Source organism: Carassius auratus, unplaced genomic scaffold (genome assembly GCF_003368295.1).
Source record: "Carassius auratus strain Wakin unplaced genomic scaffold, ASM336829v1 scaf_tig00030951, whole genome shotgun sequence".
Taxonomy (NCBI): Eukaryota; Metazoa; Chordata; class Actinopteri; order Cypriniformes; family Cyprinidae; genus Carassius; species Carassius auratus.
In genome coordinates this window covers 13718-32265 of record NW_020525886.1, presented here as the reverse complement: position 1 = coordinate 32265, position 18548 = coordinate 13718, and the positions used below count along the sequence as shown (strand labels likewise).

Below are 18548 nucleotides of genomic sequence, written 5' to 3'. Positions count from 1 at the left end.
AAAATGTTTTTTAAACATGTAAAAAGTTTTTACGATATTGCTCTCATTTTAATTGTTATGTATACACTTACAAAAAGATGGGTCTTTAAATGTTATTTACATGCAGTAATGGTTTTATTTACATTCTGAAGAACCCTTTCATTCTGAAATGGTTCTTTGTGTTAGAATTTAGGGTTCTTTATCTAACCCTTTTGTTTTTTCAAACAAACTGACATTTTTACTGATTTCCTGTAGTTCAGAGATCCAACTACACAGACTGTCAACACACTCTCAACAGGTTAATGATTTCATTATTAAAATTTAAATACAAATTTAACTTAAAACATATGTAACTGGCTTCCAAACAAACATGGTCTTTTTTTTTCTTTAGTTTTTGGTCATATATAGGTGTGTTCAGCTCTGTTAAGCAGTGGAAACTTATCTCCTCTTCTCCACTAAGTGATAGAGATAATAAATGTATAATTCATACTTTTAGATTTTGTAATTATTCCTTGGGTTTATGTGACTGGATATAAACATACCCAGTCACAAAAAAAAAAAAATATTAAAAATATCCCATGACTCTATATAACTTTTTACTTTAAGATTGTGAAAGGCTCACATACTGTCCATTTTAGTTTTTGACGTTCATAAACATAATTGTTTTTACATAAACACGGACACACTCTAACTCTAAACTCAATTGTGTATTTCAGATCACATCCCACAACCTCATCATCTGCAGAGAAAGGTCGCTACATAATTACACCCAAATGATGGGGGTACCATATGGATTGGATTGTTTTGCTAAAAGTTTATATTCATCACATCTATTTTTTTTTCTTATTTTATGTTTTACTTCTTTATGTAGAGTATTTATTCATGTTCAGTGTTGTCATTCATTAATGTATTCAGATAATAGCTGTTGTTAAGAGCACTGACAAATTTGCATGTCAATAAAATCACACCTAATTCACACAACATGCTGCTGTTGTAGTTATTGTGGTTGTTGTTATTTTAATGTAAACCATAACCGAGGCTCGACTCTAAGATGCCTCATTACTGATTTTCTGGAGCTCAGTCATTCAATTACACAGACTGTCAACACACTCTCAAAAGGTAAATAATTTGATTCTAAAAATGTCTATAAATTATAACTTCCAAATGCTAACTGGTTTCCTATGTCTCTTCTCTTTTGACCAGCTCTATTCAGTTAAGGATATTCTCCTCTTCTTCACCAAGTACAGTAAGTAACAAAGAAATTGAATTTTGTTAGATTTTTTTATTACTAGGGTTTATGCATAAACATACCCAGCTATCCCTTGAATTTATATCACTTTTTCCTTTTAACATTATGAAGTGCTCACATGCTACTTTTAGCCTTCATAAACAATTGTTTTCACATAAACAAATGAAAGGAGACACATTTTATATCTAAACTCAACTGTGCTTTTCAGATGCTGTCACATCCTACAACCTTGTCATCTGCAGAGAGAAACTGTCATTCAAACACACCAAAATACAGATAAATACTAACTTAAAGGTATCATAGAGGATTGTGAAGATGTTTCACTGGAGCTTGATCAATACACTATTTTATGTTCTATTTTGTTTATTTCTTTAAGCATTTATTTCTGTTCATAGTCATTCATTAATGTATTCTGCTATTAACTGTTGTTAGAACTCTGTCATTTTTGTTACAATTCTATGTCATTAAAAACAGTACCTAATTGACTCATTGTTGCTGATCTTATTATTAAGGGTTTATTTTTAGGCATAAAACCTTAATAGACACTTCAAGATATTATAAGACCAGGCAGATAGAGGGGGAAAAATGAATAAAATTAATTATATATATCATAATACTAATATTACTAATATTAACATATCAATATTAATGAAAAACATTAAATCATTAAGGTTATTTATAAAACCAATAAGGTCATATATAGCATTTTCAAAGCATGGTTCTATATGGAATCCTATAAAAAAGGTTCTATTTATCACTAAAAAGGGTTCTGCTATTGTTACAAGCTGAAGAACCCTTTTCTGGTATTTTGCTTAAGAGTGTATGACAGTTTCAGACATAGTTATTAATATTCTGCATTATTGTTCATCCTGCTCATACTTCGCATTGAAGAGATAATCACTGTAGCACTACAATGCTTTACTGCAGCACAACTCAATTAAATGCATCGTATACTACATAAATAATAGCCTGGACTGTATATACACAATAAATATAAACTGGCTGAAATGCTTTGAAATCACTTGTACCCCACCTGAAAAATCTACCTTACGGTTGAGCACCCCCATATAGCCAAAATGGCATGATCATAATAGCTGGTGAATATTCGATAGTGAGATAGGTCGAATTGGGCTCCTCCTATCGAAGCATTGACTCTTCAACTATTTGGGGTCACCCCTAGTTTAGGCATTTGAATACAACTGATGTTTTTTCTTTCTCAAATATGACTATGAGCTAATATGTTATATTATATTGGAAACAAACGCCTGTTATATATATAAAAAATAATAATAAAAAAAATTTACACCTCTTTTATATTTTGTCTAAGAGTTCAATGAAATGTTTGAAAACATTTGAAAACAATAATACATTTCTACATAGATGGAAAGATGGCACTGCTACTAAAAATTTAAAAATAATTAGCTTTGCACTTAAATTCCCCTTTACCCATAAAACAAGCTTAAAATAGAAATAAGAAAAAATATAGCATGAAACATGTTTACATATTTTATATGTAAAGCATGATCACTAAAGAATCACTATAGAGAAATGTGGATGATTGCATATTCCAAATTAAACCATAACATATCATCATAAAAAAATAAAAATAAAAAATAAAAACTTTTTAATTACTTACAGAGCTCTTTTGCAGGTTTTGATGACTGATGATAATCTAATGAGACACTCGTCTGATTTCTTGAATTTCTGAAGCTCAAACTCCTCCATCTCTTCCTCTGATGTCAACAAAACAAAGGCCAAAGCAGACCACTGAGCAGGAGAAAGATCAGAAGATGAGAGACTTACTTTGTTAAGGTGGGTCTGAATCTCTTTCACCAGAGTTTGATCATTCAGTTCATTCAGACAGTAGAACAGATTGATGGATCTCTCTGGAGACAGATTAGCTTCAAATTTCTCCTTGATGTACTGAACTATTTTCTTATAGTTCTCATCATTGTGGTCTTCCTGTGTCAACAGACCTCGTAAGAGAAGTCTATTGGACTGGAGTGACAGACCAAGAAGAAAGCGAAGGAAAAGATCCAGGTGTCCATTGTCACTCTCAAGTGACTTGTCCACTGCAGTCTTTAGCAAATCAATCATGGTTCCATGATTTTCCTGTTTCATAGAGTCTTGAACAAACACACTTTGCTTTTGGATGTCTAGAAACAGATGTGCATAAAGGGCTGCAATAAACTCTTGAATGCTCAAGTGAACAAAGCAGAAAGTGGTACCAAGAATGATTCCTCTTTCCTCCTTAAAGATCTGGGTACACATGCCTGAATACACTGATGCTTTAGAGACGTCAATACCACAGGCTTCCAGATCTGTGTCATAGAAGATCAGGTTGTTTCTTTGCAGCTGATGAAATGCAAGTTTTCCCAGTGAAAAAATTGCCTTTTCATCCCAGAAAATATTTGATTTATATTCTCCATATTTTCGATGGCTCTGCTGGATCTGAAAGCGGAGAAAGTGTGTGTACATTTGTGTCAGAGTCTTAGGAGTGTCTTCAGTATTTGATTTCTGCAGTGTTTTAGAGGAGTCATCAGCCTGATTTCTCACATCATTACTCCTTTTCTCCTCTAAAATGTTCTGGAGAACAGTGGCTGAAATCCAGCAGAAGACTGGGATGTGGCACATGATAAAAAGACTCTTTGATTTTTTAACATGATCAATGATTTAATTGGCTTGATTCTCTTCTTTGAATCTTTTTCTGAAGTACTCCTCCTTTTGCGCATCATTGAATCCTCGTATCTCTGTCACTCGGTCGATACAGTCAGGAGGAATCTTGCTGGCAGCTGCTGGTCTGGTGGTGATCCAGATGAGAGCAGAAGGAAGCAGATTTCCCTTGATCAGGTTTGTGAGGAGAACATCCAGAGATGCTGGTGATGATACATCAGACCATGTCTCATTACCCTCAAAGTTCAGAGGAAGACGACATTCATCCAAACCATCAAGGATGAACATGACTTTGAAATTATTTCTCCTTGAAAGATTCAGTCCTTTTGTCTCTGGGAAAAACTGAGTTATCAGGCTCATCAAACTTTGTGATTCGCTCTCCTTTAAGTTCATCTCTCGGAATGGAAGAGGAAATATGAAGCTGATATCCTGATTTTCTTCTCCTTCAGTCCAATCCAGAACAAACTTCTGCACAGAGATGGATTTTCCAATGCCAGCAACTCCTTTTGTCAGTACAGTTCTGATCTGCTTTTCTTGTCCAGGTGTTTCAAACATCTTTGTGCAATCAACTGGTATTTCCTGGGATTCATGACGTCTGGCAGTAACTTCAATCTGTCTTACCTCATGTTCAGTATTGACCTGTTCACTACAACCCTGAGTGATATAGAGATCTGTGTAGATGTTATTCAGAAGTGTAGAGTCACCTTGCTTTGCAATTCCTTCAAACACACACTTATACTTTTTCTTCAGGCTGCATTTTAGCTGATGAATGAAGATAAGATCATCTAAAAACAGGAAAAAAATAAATAAACCAGTTTCAGTCCACTTTCTCTAATAGATTCATAAGTGACAGATGGTCATGAGTCTCTTACCTTCTAGAGTATTAGCAGCTTCATCTTGCTTCATCTCTCTCAGGAAGTAGAGTGTGAGATCAAGAGCTGCTTCTTTGATAATGCATCTGTTCTCATTAAAGGCCTTCACTAAAGACTGCAAGTTCTCATTTTTTAAGATTTTCTTAAACTTTTCGAACTCATTCTTCAAGAATGTGATTACTTTGCTCTCAAGATCCTACAAAGAAAGCAAAAATAAATTAATAAATAAAAATAAAAAATGTGTGTTTGATAACATTTAGAAACATTAAACACTTGTTTTCGGCAACACTTTAGAATAATGGTCCATTAGTTAATTTTAGTTAATTATTCATAAAAGCTTCAGTCGTTAACTTTTGATGCTCTAACGGTTAATAAACAGAACTGCTTGCGTCTTGCGGAAGAACATTGTAGCCGGAACTACTTCTCTCTGTTTATGTCTATGAAGAATCACAAAGGTACTGGGTTACTCCGCCGCGGTACCCCGAAGCAATCTAAAATAGCCTGAATATAAACACTTATTATAGGTGCACCCTAGTGATTCAGGACAAGCTAAAAACACAGTTTGGAAAAGGGATTCATGGTGTACTCGCTTATTATATACATTTTTCTACATTTTGAACACAAACAATGTTACGGACCGCAGCTCTGATTGGTTGTTTCTTAACGGGAGCGATGGAGTTTCTGCAAATGGCAATAGGACCACTGGGAGGAGCCAGAGGAGCTTGATTTTTTTCACAGATTATCTGTCTCATATTCTACTTTCAGGACATAATGACAGGTTTAACAAATATGTAAAAAATATATTTTGACAAAAGTTACCTACTGCAGCTTTAACATGAACAAACAATGAACAATACATGTATTACTGTATTTATTAATCTTTGTTAATGTTAGTTAGTGAAAATACAGTTATTCTTTGTTAGTTCATGCTAACAAGCACAACTTTTGATTTGAATAATGCATTAGTAAATGTTGAAATTAACATCAACTGAGATTAATAAATGCTGTAGAAGGATTGATCTTGCTTAGATCATGTTAAGTAGTTAACTAACTTGAACTAATGGACCATTATTCTAAAGTGTTACCATGTTTTCTTACCTGAAAAATCACTAGAAGATGATCTTTGAAAGTCTCGTGCTTCCTGTGAGTCTGGAAATCTGAATTTTCATATTGAAGCCTGTTAACAAATAAATAAAATAAAATACTGCATTTACAGGCAAAATATTACAGAAATCTCTTGTAAAAAAATTTAACAATGATAAAAAGAAAGCATTAGCTTTAAAATAGGGATACACCAAATATTACAACCAAAATTATTCAGCCAAAAATAACAACAACAAAAAAGCTCTTTCGGTGTTCGGCCGAATAAGCAGAAAGACAGAATAAATTGGCAATGACATGACATGATCAAATACAGAGATGCACTAATGCAGCACACATGTCAGCAGTGTGGAAGCATTTAAAACTGTCAGAGAAAGACTCAGAAATCATTACAAGCATAGGCAGAGAAAGACTGTATATACTGCATTGAATATCTTGATGAGAAGAAGAATGGTGGTTGTTGCTGGTTACTCTATGATGATTAAAATAATGAAATGGCCTCATACAATTAGTAAATAAAATTCAGAACGTTATGTTTTCTAATACACACACAAATTGCAGAAATTCAAACAGAGCTGCTGAGCTCCGCAGATCTGTTTGTTAGGCAGGGTTCAAAGTCCAAAGCGCAACGAAAATCTGAGATGAAACTGTGTTACTTGTCATCTGCTCAGTAACATATGTATGCATTTTCAAAATAAAATAAAGTAATATAAAAATAATGATAATTATAATAACCACAGCTAATACATTTATTATAACACATTTACACATAGTGTTCAAACTGTGATCTGTAATATTTTAACTTGTAACTAATGTTTTAAAATAATTATCTTCTGCTAAGTCAGGCTCCCTTTGTACAGTAAAAAAAAGAAAAAAAGTTGTTTTGTAATTTATTTATTTATTTTGAAAAGCTAGACAAAACTGTAAAAAGCACATTTTGGCTATTTAATTTATGCAATGGTTAAAAAAAAACAATTGGTAAAATACATGGAGAAATAATTAGAACAGCAGTGTTTGGTATTCAGTCTTCCACTCAGTGAAGAATTTTCAATTCGGTGCATCCTTACATTAAAAGAGTTTAATAGAGTTTTATTATTCCAGAATAATAATATTAAAAAAATATATATTCTGGGCACCATTGAAGTACACTATATGGAGAAAAATCCTTGAATGTTTTCCTCAAAAACATTAATTTCTTGTTGCCTGAAGAAAGAATATAGAAGTAAAATAATGACATATGTCTTTGAAACAAAAAAGCATGCTGAATAGCACAAACTGAAAAAATAATGCATTGCATTAACAGTGCTTTCAGTACAGGTGGATTAAGTAATACAGTTACAAAAACTGATCTGCTGAAATGAAGCAAGCGCTAAGTAGAAGTTTTGATTATCAGGACATGTGGAAAAGCTGATTGTGTGTATGTTTAATTCAACATCTTCGCTGTTACCACAAAGGAGATTATTATGGCGTTTTACCCAACGCTGAAGTACATAACTAACATTACATTTAAGGAAGACATATATTGCTTCGGTTGTTTAGTTTCCGTAAATTTGAGACATGGCTTGTGTGACTCTGTGCTGTAATAATGGGGATCCCCTCAGTTCACACTCCAGTATTCCCCAATGACAAGTAACACTCCTCAATCAATTAATACTGTGATATAAGATGTCAGATCTCAGAATACACTTTACTGATGATTATGCGAACTATATGGACAGTTACACAGATATGAACGAACGCTCAAGGTTTCACGCTGTTTCCCTCCGAAATCTGTTAAAGAAAAGAAAACGCATTACATGGCTCAGCACACAAATGCAGTGACAGCAATTAAAAGACCAAACTCAGATCATACTGATGTTGCAAACTACATACAGATGAGCATATGAACGCAAGTTACGGAACAAGAAAAATTGCATTAAAAATATTCCCCTTAAAAAAAAAATTACATGAACATCTTTTATTGCCTCAAGATATTAAATTCTTAAATTCGGCATCTAATAAATACAGTATATTACTGTATATTATGTACATTTAAGCACATGAGCCCAGTATATGAGCCAACAACCCACATAGTTTCACCAAACCATTTTTTCGTAAAAAGAAAACCAAGCGCAGTAGTTTTATGTTTGATATTTGATGCATATTCGCCTAAGCTGCTTTAGGGACCATCTGCAAATTTACCTCAAAACGAAACAAAGTACAATAATTTATTCAAATTAATCAGTTTACAGTAAATTAATTATTTACTCAAACTGACTACATATATATGGCCAATAACTCGCCTTCGACATTTATTGCCGTATGTATTGACACTACACAAATATTTTTTGAGAAAAAAATTACAATACTTAAAAAAGAAAAAAAGGAAAAAAAAGAGGGTTTTCATGTTCAAAATGTTGTATGTAACTAGTATGTTGCTAGTGACCAGACTGACTTGCTACAGTTTACATTTTGCTCAGTGTATATACAGTATATAATTAATCTTAAGAAATAACTGTAATTCACATTTTTTTTTTTTTTTTTTTTTTTTATGTTCCAAGGGGTTGTAGTACATCCCTAGTGACTAGACTGACATACTATTAGTGTTGTCAAAAGACCCGGTACTTCGGTACCAAGTCGGTACAAAAAAAATGAAAATGTGACAGTACACTGTTAAAAATCGCTGTAAAAAAACGGCCAAATTTCGACAGTAACATACTGTTTTTCATTAAAACAGTGCATTCTGGGTAATATTCATCATTTTCGAGAAGGTAGCCTGCTGCTATATATCGTAAATTAACAACGTTCAAAGTCGACACTCAGCGGCTGTGTTTCAAATCACACCCTACACCCTCATTCACTATTCCCTACATGATTTAACTAATATAGTCCACCTGACAGAGAATGAAAATTAATGAGTGAATTCAGACACTGATCAACAGCTGCTGTTAATGAGTAGAATCACTGAAGAAAAAAGAAACAAGACACACACAAGAACTACAACTGACTTCAGCCACAGCTTTAGATGAAATCAACTGAAGATTTACCAACTTCACTCATTACTAACCAGACTGACTTTATTTCTATCAGATCAGAGATCAGAGATCGAAAGATCTTACTGAGAATTACAGAGATTTAGATGATAATGTTACTGTTTCGTTTGATGTTACCATTGTGGAGATCAGTGTTTACTGTAGTTGGTCTCCTGACCCTTGACTTTTGCACTTTACATTTTGTTTCATTGCTGTATTTGTATCTTCGTGATACATCTGTTACAGCAATATTAATTTTGATAGTCAAGTGATTATGGCTGTTTCTGTCAGGCATGATCTACTAGACTGACTTAAAGTGTTGCTATAGTATATATATATATTAATAATATATCAAATATTAATTTGGTGTTGGAATACTTGAGTGAATGACACAATTTTTTTTGTTTCTTCAATTTTGTAAGATTGAAAAGTAGTGTGATAACCAGTATTTATGGATTTAATGACTAGTTTTAGTTAAAAAATATTTCGGGCAGCAGTCTCCACAACACTCAAAGAGAGAAATCAACAATCAGCATATGAATCTCAACAATGGTGACAATCAAAAGGTTCATGATGCAATGCATGCTGGGTACCAGCGCAGGATAAAACTCATCCATGATTCCCAGCATGCATTGCGGCATGAATAAATTATGCCCCTGAATTGTTCACTTATTTTCTTGAATTCTTATGTGCTTATCATTTGGCATTTGTTTTAAGTTTTAGTAGCATGTGTTGTGATGTTCAGAACTGATATGTTTATTTATTTTGTGGATTGTCACCATTGTTGTGATTCATACGCTGATTCTTGATGTTTCTGTCTAAACTTCAGCAAAGGTTTTTTTTTTTTTTATTATGAGTGAAGTTTTCTTAACAGTCTTTCATAACTTATGGCTCAGCATTGCTCCTTCTTATGCTGTAGTATCAATAAGAGAAGAGACACGGGAGTAGATCAGAAATAATAGTATTTGTTCTTGTCAATCTATAAACAACAATATCAGATTTTTTTCTCTTCTGTGTACTTTTGTTTTGCTATAACAGATTCCAAAGGCGCATTGTTACAGCATGTAAAAAAAAAAAAAAAAACCTTAGTTGTTGAAAAGTCACGTTCAAGAGCCCAACTAAAGTAAACACTGATCTCCATCATGGTAGTGAAAAAAAACACCTAAACCTATTTAACTCTCCATAAGATCTTCTGTAGACATCTGACAGAAATAAAGTCAGTCTGGTTAGTAATGTGAATCTGGTGAAGCTGTTTTAGTAGTTGTTTAATCAGATCTTGAGAGATTTTATGTATTCTTTTATTCAGTTGATTTCATCTAAGCCTGTGGCTGAAGTCATTTGTAGATCTTGTGTTTCTCTTTCCTTCAGTGATTCTGCAGGTGTTTATCACTAATGCTCAATCATCAATTAATCACCGAACTATCTCATTAACTTCACTGATTCAGTGTTACTCAAGCACTCTGTAGTGTGCACACATTATAAGTCTTCATTTAAAACTGAGGATTTTCTTGTGGGGTTTAAAGGGTTAAAGATTTAAGATGAAGAAAAAACGGCATGAAGCATAATTTAACAGTAATAAACTGTAATTAATTTACAGGAAACAAACTGTAGAAAAACAGTTATTTACTGGCACCCCTGCTGCCAGTAAATACCTGTTTTTCTACTGTTTCTTGCCGTAAATTAATGGTTGCCAGCAAAAAAAGTGTTTTTCTACAGTTTGTTGCCGTTAAGTCAAGGAAAAACAGTAATATACTGTAAAATGTAAACGTCAGATTTACCAAATGAAAAAAAAGTTAATTTAACTAAAATAATTGTGAACATCCATAGAAAAAAAATTAGGCAAAGTCATACACTGATAATGAGAGTAAATACTGAACTTGACTGTATTAATGTGTGTTTGCACAAGAGAGATCTGTTAGTTTAATGTAGTTTTGTTGTTCACCATTGTGCTGGAGAGTAGAGCCGGTGCTTCAGTCAATGATGAGCCACAAATTCTGATTTTCTGCTGTTTTATATAAAGGCAGTAAATGTGGAGTTGCTGATACAGTGACGATCTCTGTGTTAAGTACTTCAGCACATACATGTGCGGTGTAGATGACAATGAGCTGCAGTGATTTGAGTAAAAGTCATGTATTTAGTTACTTTATTACTGCACATTAAGTGTTTGCATCGTTATATTAAGAAATGTTCCTTCTCAGTGGACTCAAATGAAATAAGTTCATAGTACTAACATCATAGGAATGCTAGTTTTAAAAACTAGAACTGTTTGAAGCAGTGGGAGTGGAGTTAATTTCCATGGTAGAATTTACGGTAAAATACTGTTAAAAAATAAGAGTGGTAAATTAATGGTTAAGAGCTGTAAATTAACAGTACTTTACTGGCGCCCCTGCTGCCAGAAAATTACTGTTATTTAACGGCAAAATTTTTTACAGTGTAGGTTTCTGTAAGTACTGGTGGTACCGAGGACCCGGTCAACCCGGTTCTTGATGCATACAGCGCTTTGATTTCCGCAAAGCAGAAAACGCGGACGGAATCTCAAAATAAAGTCATGAAAATGAAACTTACATTTTAATATGGACAGTCACGGAATTTGTCAAAGTTAACATTAATTAATCAAATCAAATCTCCATATGGACCAGTATTTGTAAATGTTAAGCCACAAAAGTTGGTTGAAATCTGAATCCTGCATGTTTTGCGTGTCTCTGTGTGAATGAATGAATGGCAGAGATGTGCGGTTTTGTTTACTACATAGACTGAAGCGCATGGCGCTTGCGGTAATTTCAGCATCTGCTGTCTCAGTGAGGACAAAGATACATAAACAACATCACCATTAGGCTCTCACTTTTGTGAAAAAATCATTTTCGATTTTAAGACATAAGTGTTCATTGAATCGATTGTAAAATCGATTTTCCTTGTCTAAAAAAAAAAAGACGTTTCCTTTTTCAACGTCAAATAACGGACAAACGTAAAGAGAGCGCTGGAAACGCACAAGTCAGCAATATTTCTTATTTATTGGCATGAAGTTTCGTGCTGAATAACAAACAGCAACATGAGTGCAACATTCTGGAAAAAATATATATGCAGAGGGGACGGCTGCCATAACAAAAGAAAAACATCACTGCAGGCTTCAACCCGACTGCATTTATGATTTAAGCAATTCAAAAATCTCCAAGATTATTTTAAATAATGATTCAATCCATTTCAAACAACTGTTCAAAAAGAAAACGCGCTCTGACCACACTGATGTCTCAGGGACACTCAGGTACAGCTGCGCAAGGTGGGGGTATTACTGCCAGTTTTCCACCACAAAAGTGGTCAATGGTCCTTTTCATAACTCAGAATCTCCTGTAACTAGATGCACAAATGAGGCGAATTCGTGTCTACTGTGTCGTGAGACCTCCAGACTTTCGACGCCACTGGGTCTTATAGGCACATAAAATTGCTGGTATTTTCTGTCTAGCTTTCGCAACGCATACTGCACTTTCGGAATTCTTTATTTTCTTTTTATCCTTGTTTGTGAGTTTGTTACATCTATATTTTTTAATTGTTTAATTATTTTAAAATGAATAGTGTACATATTTGGTTAAAATCGATTTCCTATTTTCATTTTTGAAACATATTTTGGTTGGTCCGATCGATTGTGCAATCGATTTTCGAACTAAAAGTGACAGTCCTAATTACCATAACTGTTCTGAGTCACTTCACAAGCATTTTACCGTTTCATATGAGTAAAACCAGTGTCAAAATAAAAGTAGCCCATCAAAATAAAAGTTCATTTTTACATAAAAGCATTGTGCTAGAAATATTACTATAATTTAGTAGAATGTATGTGATACTGCTACTACTCTTCAAAAAATTAATAAAACTTTATTTTGTAAAGAAATAAATCACACAATATTTCTTCCATGTTTAGATTTGAATAGCAAATCCCCTTTATTTACAAAAAAATAATTAAATGTTTAAATTTCATTAATTAAAAGAGAAATTAAATTTGGGTAAAACTTGTTTACTGTTCTTCATAATTATATTACTTGTAGAAAAACTTTAAACATAATTGTAAATAAGTATAAAGAATGGCATTGGTTTTATTTTAATGTGATAAAAAGTGTTTTTTCTTTTTTTAATTAGCATATTTTTGTGTTTTGCTTTGGTACCGAAATTGGTACCGAGAACCGTGGATTTTCACTGGTATCGGTATCGAATACTGAAGTTTTGGTACCATGACAACACTACATACTATAGGTAAATTTTTGCTAATACCTCCCTTGCTGTAAATAAAGTACATCAATATTTTAGAATACAATCTTTGGAACATGAAAAATCCCTTTTGGGGTTTTACACATTTTTTTTTGTTTTAAATAATTGTGAATGGCACATACACTAAGGCAGATATTAGCAATGTACATGAAATACATGATAAACACCGTACTACAACCTGTGAAACATGAAAAAATCCCTTTGGGTAAATGTTTAAAAAAAAAAAGTATGTACTGTACGTAATGTAAGGGAGATATTGGCTAAATCTAACCTGTAGTAAGTTAGTCTTGTGTTTAGCAATGCACTACAACTGTTGGAACATGAAAAACCCTTTCCAGGGTTCTTTAATATGTATATAATTGTGTACTGTACATATATGAAGGGAGGTATTGGCAAAATCTCACGTGTAGAAAATCACTATGAGAAATACAAGGTTTAGAATTTTACAGTGTGCCATTTAAAATTTTAATTAAAACACATTGGACCTTTTAACTCAGTCAGTGGAATTGTCAGACAGCCCCTTGGGTGCGATAACTCATTCTTTAATGTTGATATAAAGTGGACGCATATTGTTAAAACTAATCATGGTATTGATATCTTTGTGGGACTGTCGACTTATAGATCGGTGGAAATGGAAAGCAATTATAAAGAAAATGCAGCGTGTTGCATTCTATTGACCTCATTTGCTTGCCTGTATATAGTTCGCATAATCATCAATAAAGTGTATTCTGAGATCTGACGTCTTATATCACAGTATTAATTGATTGAGGAGTGTTCCTCATCATTGGGGAATACTGGAGTGTGACCTGAGGGGATCCCCAGTATTACAGCACAGAGTCACACAAGCCATGTCTCAAATTTACGGAAACTAAACAACCAAAGCAATATATGTTTTCCTTAAATGTAATGTCAGTTCTGTACTTCAGCGTTGGGTAAAACGCCATTATAATCTCGTTTGTGGTAACAGCGAAGATGTTGAATTAAACATACACTGAACTAACTGAATTACTTGTTTTGGTCTTAATCAACAGCGGCTTGCACCACCTGCTGGTGAGCGACTGACAGCAGATGGAGATCATGCCTCTGTGCTCTACTGCTATTCCTGCAGCTCCCGGATGTGAAATGGCGAATTATCTGCCGAATTTTAACCACTGAATTTGTGGAAGCGAATTTGGAAAGTGAAATAAAATGGACCAAAATCTGCCTGTCGAATATTATACATCATATTTTAAAACAGATTGAATATTTTGGAAGTGGATTCTGGAATGTGAATTTGAATTATTGATTTTTTTATTATTATGAAAAGGTGTGTGAAATATTTTGAATTTAAATATTGACAGCTTAAATGAACAACTATGTTAAATTTCAGGACCTAAAATGCAAGCTATGGAAATACAAGGCATTAAAATGCAAGAACTGTTAACGCAATTCTTTTTTTTTTTTCAGTTTGTGCTATTCAGCATGCTTTTTTGTTTCAAAGACATATGTCATTATTTTGCTTCCATAAAAGAAAGACCTCTTGCATGACATGGAGGTGAATAAGTTATCAGGAAATTTTGATTTTGGTAGTGAAGTAAACCTTTAGTACGTAGGATCACACCAGTGTGATTAGAATGTTCAGCTCATGTGATCAGCTGCTGAATTCAAATCTGCTTTCGTTTTTTTCTTGGCACTGAGTCAGAGACACACTCAGCACTTGGCATTTAAGTTCATATAAGTATTAGCAAAATATAAATTTCTAGTTTGTAAAATAATACACACTGACATATGGGTAAGCGACAAAAATGATCCTTACGAAACTAATTTGACAACTCATTTTATTGATATCATATACACAGTGTAGTTAACAATAAAGTTTTCTCTATTCTTCTCTCTGTTCACCAGAAACTTACTTTAATTTTAGGAAGAGAGAATGAATTTAAGTGATGTTATTCCCACAGCTCGGATTCAGCACAAACTAACATGGTGGCACTCATCACCCGTTATAGATCAACTAATATGGTACGTTATCATAAAGGTGTTTGAACTACCAAATACATGTACTAACACATATTTGAGAATTGGAATATCAGTTATTTCATAATATACTTAACACATTTGTGAATATTTTTAAATAAAACAGGAACAATTAAATAAAATTGATACATCACTGATTTTCAGCTATTGTCTCAGGAATGTGGTGAGTCACGTGACAAGCATGACATGTCGCCATGTAAACAATAAGATGATACATTCTAAAATAACAGTCACCTAATAATAATAATTTTAAAAAGCTGTGGGGGGTCTGCTGCAATATTTGAAACTCATGTGTGAAAAGGTTAAACACCCTGATAAACCTTTCAGAGTTTCTATAATACAAACTAAAAAATAAATTCAAATTAGATATTCGCTTATAACATTTATATCACAGTTTATGTGTGACTTTTATGTTAATAAAATAAATGAAATACCTTTTGGCAGGTGGTGTTTTTCTCTCACTGAAGTAAGGCATGTTATCTTTTGAACGGTCACTCTTCACAGACGCAGAGCTGGACACATGAGAGCCTGGTCTCACACTAGTGATACAGAGGAGACAAAGGAGGGGAAAGAACAACACTGACTGACTGTGGCATTTGCACAACAATTAAAAAAACAAAACAAACATTTTATTCAGTGTAATTTAAAAAGTTGTGTACAATAACACTTTATTGTTACAATAACACTAGTGTTGTATCACCCAGACCGAAAAAATGCTGTGAGAGAGTGAATGAATTTGTACTTTTGCAAATACATTAATAATGATTTTGCCTTTCATATTTTAAATGTTTAGCATCTACTGGATACTTTTTGAATGTTCAAAAATCTGTTAAATTGCACTGATGAAATTAATTCATACTCTAGTCCCAAAACATCTGCAGTCGTGGTAGAAGCTCTGTTTATTAGTTAGTTTCTATTAAGTTTGAATTCTTCATAAAGCCCCTGTTTCATGTATAGTTTAAATGTATTTGCAAATTAAGAAAGAAAGAAAGAAAGAAAGAAAGAAAGAAAGAAAGAAAGAAATTTTAGTAGTGTTTAAGATGATTCTCTGAAAATAGATTCAGACTCACCTCTGTTTCTCTGAGAGACTCATCTCAGACAGAAAGTATTTTCCTTGTTCCTCTGACATACTTCAGCTAAACTCTCAGTTCAAGCTTCAACACTGTTTTGTGAAAATAGTCAGATGATCAGTATCACCTGGATATGATAATATGTTACTGAGGTCAATAACAAGGCAGTTATTCAACTACTATATACACTATATAAACTAAAGTTGTTAACAAACAAATATATTGCCATAAAGAATAACCAAGTTGTCTGACAGGTGGCACAAAATATAAGCTCATTTGGGAATAGTCATTTACAATCTGCTTACATTTTTGAGTGTGAAAATTGAACCCAGTTGGTTTAGGGCTGTTAATTAATTTGTGCTTGTAGTAATTTAATGTGTATATATTTTTCAACAATTCACGATTCAAAAATCCATGTTTCAAGATCGATGAGTATGCAGCGTCAGGGTTTGTAATCGATGCATCGAGAAAACAAGTGAATTGTTACACCCCTAATTGTTATATTCTGAATTGAGGTTTAAAGGGAAAGTTCACCCAAAAATAAAAATAATGTCATTAAGTTCTCACCCTCATGTCGTTCCAAACCCGTAAGACTTTTGTTCATCTTCGGAACACAAATTATATTTAAATCAAGCTTACTGTATGAAATAAATCCTTTTTTTTTTTTTTTTTTACTGAGTGTAATCGGAAAATGTATTAAAACTTACCTCGAGTCTTGTTTACTACAGCAGATATTTAGAAGTAGGCCTATATTATTGCTTGTTTGTCTCGCGGTGCGATTCAGAAGTAAAGTCTCTGGTAAAAGATTTCCTGTTGTTAGACTGCTGTGTGTTTGCAGACTTTGGTAACGATTAACAGCGACGAGCGGCCGTTCTGACGTCCTCATTTGTCATAGTAGTATGATCCTACATCCCAGCTAACAGGGAACGTTCCCACAACATTCACTAACGTTCTTTAAAAGTTGTGTAAATGTTAGTACAAAACGTTATTAAAATAATGTTTTTGGAACGTTCTTATAACGTTGTTAATGTTCTTGTAAGGTTAATAGAAAACGTTCTTAGAACAACGTTCTCGGAACGTCTTTAGGACGTTATTTGTACTTGATGAATGTTCTTCTAAGGTCGCTAGAAAACGTTCTTAGAACAACGTTCTTGGAACGTCTTTAGGACGTTATCTGTCCTTGATGAATGTTCTTCTAAGGTCGACAGAAAACGTTCTTAGAACAACGTTCTTGGAACGTCTTTAGGACGTTATCTGTCCTTGATGAATGTTCTTCTAAGGTTGACAGAAAACGTTCTTAGAACAACGTTCTCGGAACGTCTTTAGGACGTTATTTGTACTTGATGAATGTTCTTATAAGGTCGCTAGAAAACGTTCTTAGAACAACGTTCTTGGAACGTCTTTAGGACGTTATCTGTACTTGATGAATGTTCTTATAAGGTCGCTAGAAAACGTTCTAAGAACAACGTTCTTGGAACGTCTTCAGGACGTTATCTGTCCTTGATGAATGTTCTTCTAAGGTTGACAGAAAACGTTCTTAGAACAGCGTTCTTGGAACGTCTTTAGGACGTTATCTGTACTTGATGAATGTTCTTCTAAGGTTGACAGAAAACGTTCTTAGAACAACGTTCTCGGAACGTCTTTAGGACGTTATTTGTACTTGATGAATGTTCTTATAAGGTCGCTAGAAAACGTTCTTAGAATAACGTTCTTGGAACGTCTTTTGGATGTTATCTGTACTTGATGGATGTTCTTCTAAGGTTGACAGAAAACGTTCTTAGACCAATGTTCCCGGGACGTCTTTAGGACGTTATCTGTCCTTGATGAATGTTCTTCTAAGGTTGACAGAAAACGTTCTTAGAACAACGTTCTTGGAACGTCTTTTGGATGTTATCTGTACTTGATGGATGTTCTTCTAAGGTTGACAGAAAACGTTCTTAGACCAATGTTCCCGGAACGTCTTTTGGACGTTATCTGTCCTTGATGAATGTTCTTCTAAGGTTGACAGAAAACGTTCTTAGAACAGCATTCTCGGAACGTCTTTAGGACGTTATTTGTACTTGATGTATGTTCTTATAAGGTCGCTAGAAAACGTTCTTAGAACAACGTTCTTGGAACGTCTTTAGAACGTTATCTGTACTTGATGAATGTTCTTCTAAGGTTGACAGAAAACGTTCTTAGAACAACGTTCTCGGAACGTCTTTAGGACGTTATTTGTACTTGATGAATGTTCTTATAAGGTCGCTAGAAAACGTTCTTAGAACAACGTTCTTGGAACGTCTTTTGGATGTTATCTGTACTTGATGGATGTTCTTCTAAG

General features: G+C 33.7%; 1 pseudogene; it reads right to left on the bottom strand.

The window, feature by feature from the left end:
- Positions 1-2860: 2860 nt before the first annotated feature.
- LOC113080332 (NLR family CARD domain-containing protein 3-like) lies at positions 2861-17078 on the bottom strand (annotated as a pseudogene).
- Between the last annotated feature and the right edge of the window lie 1470 nt (positions 17079-18548).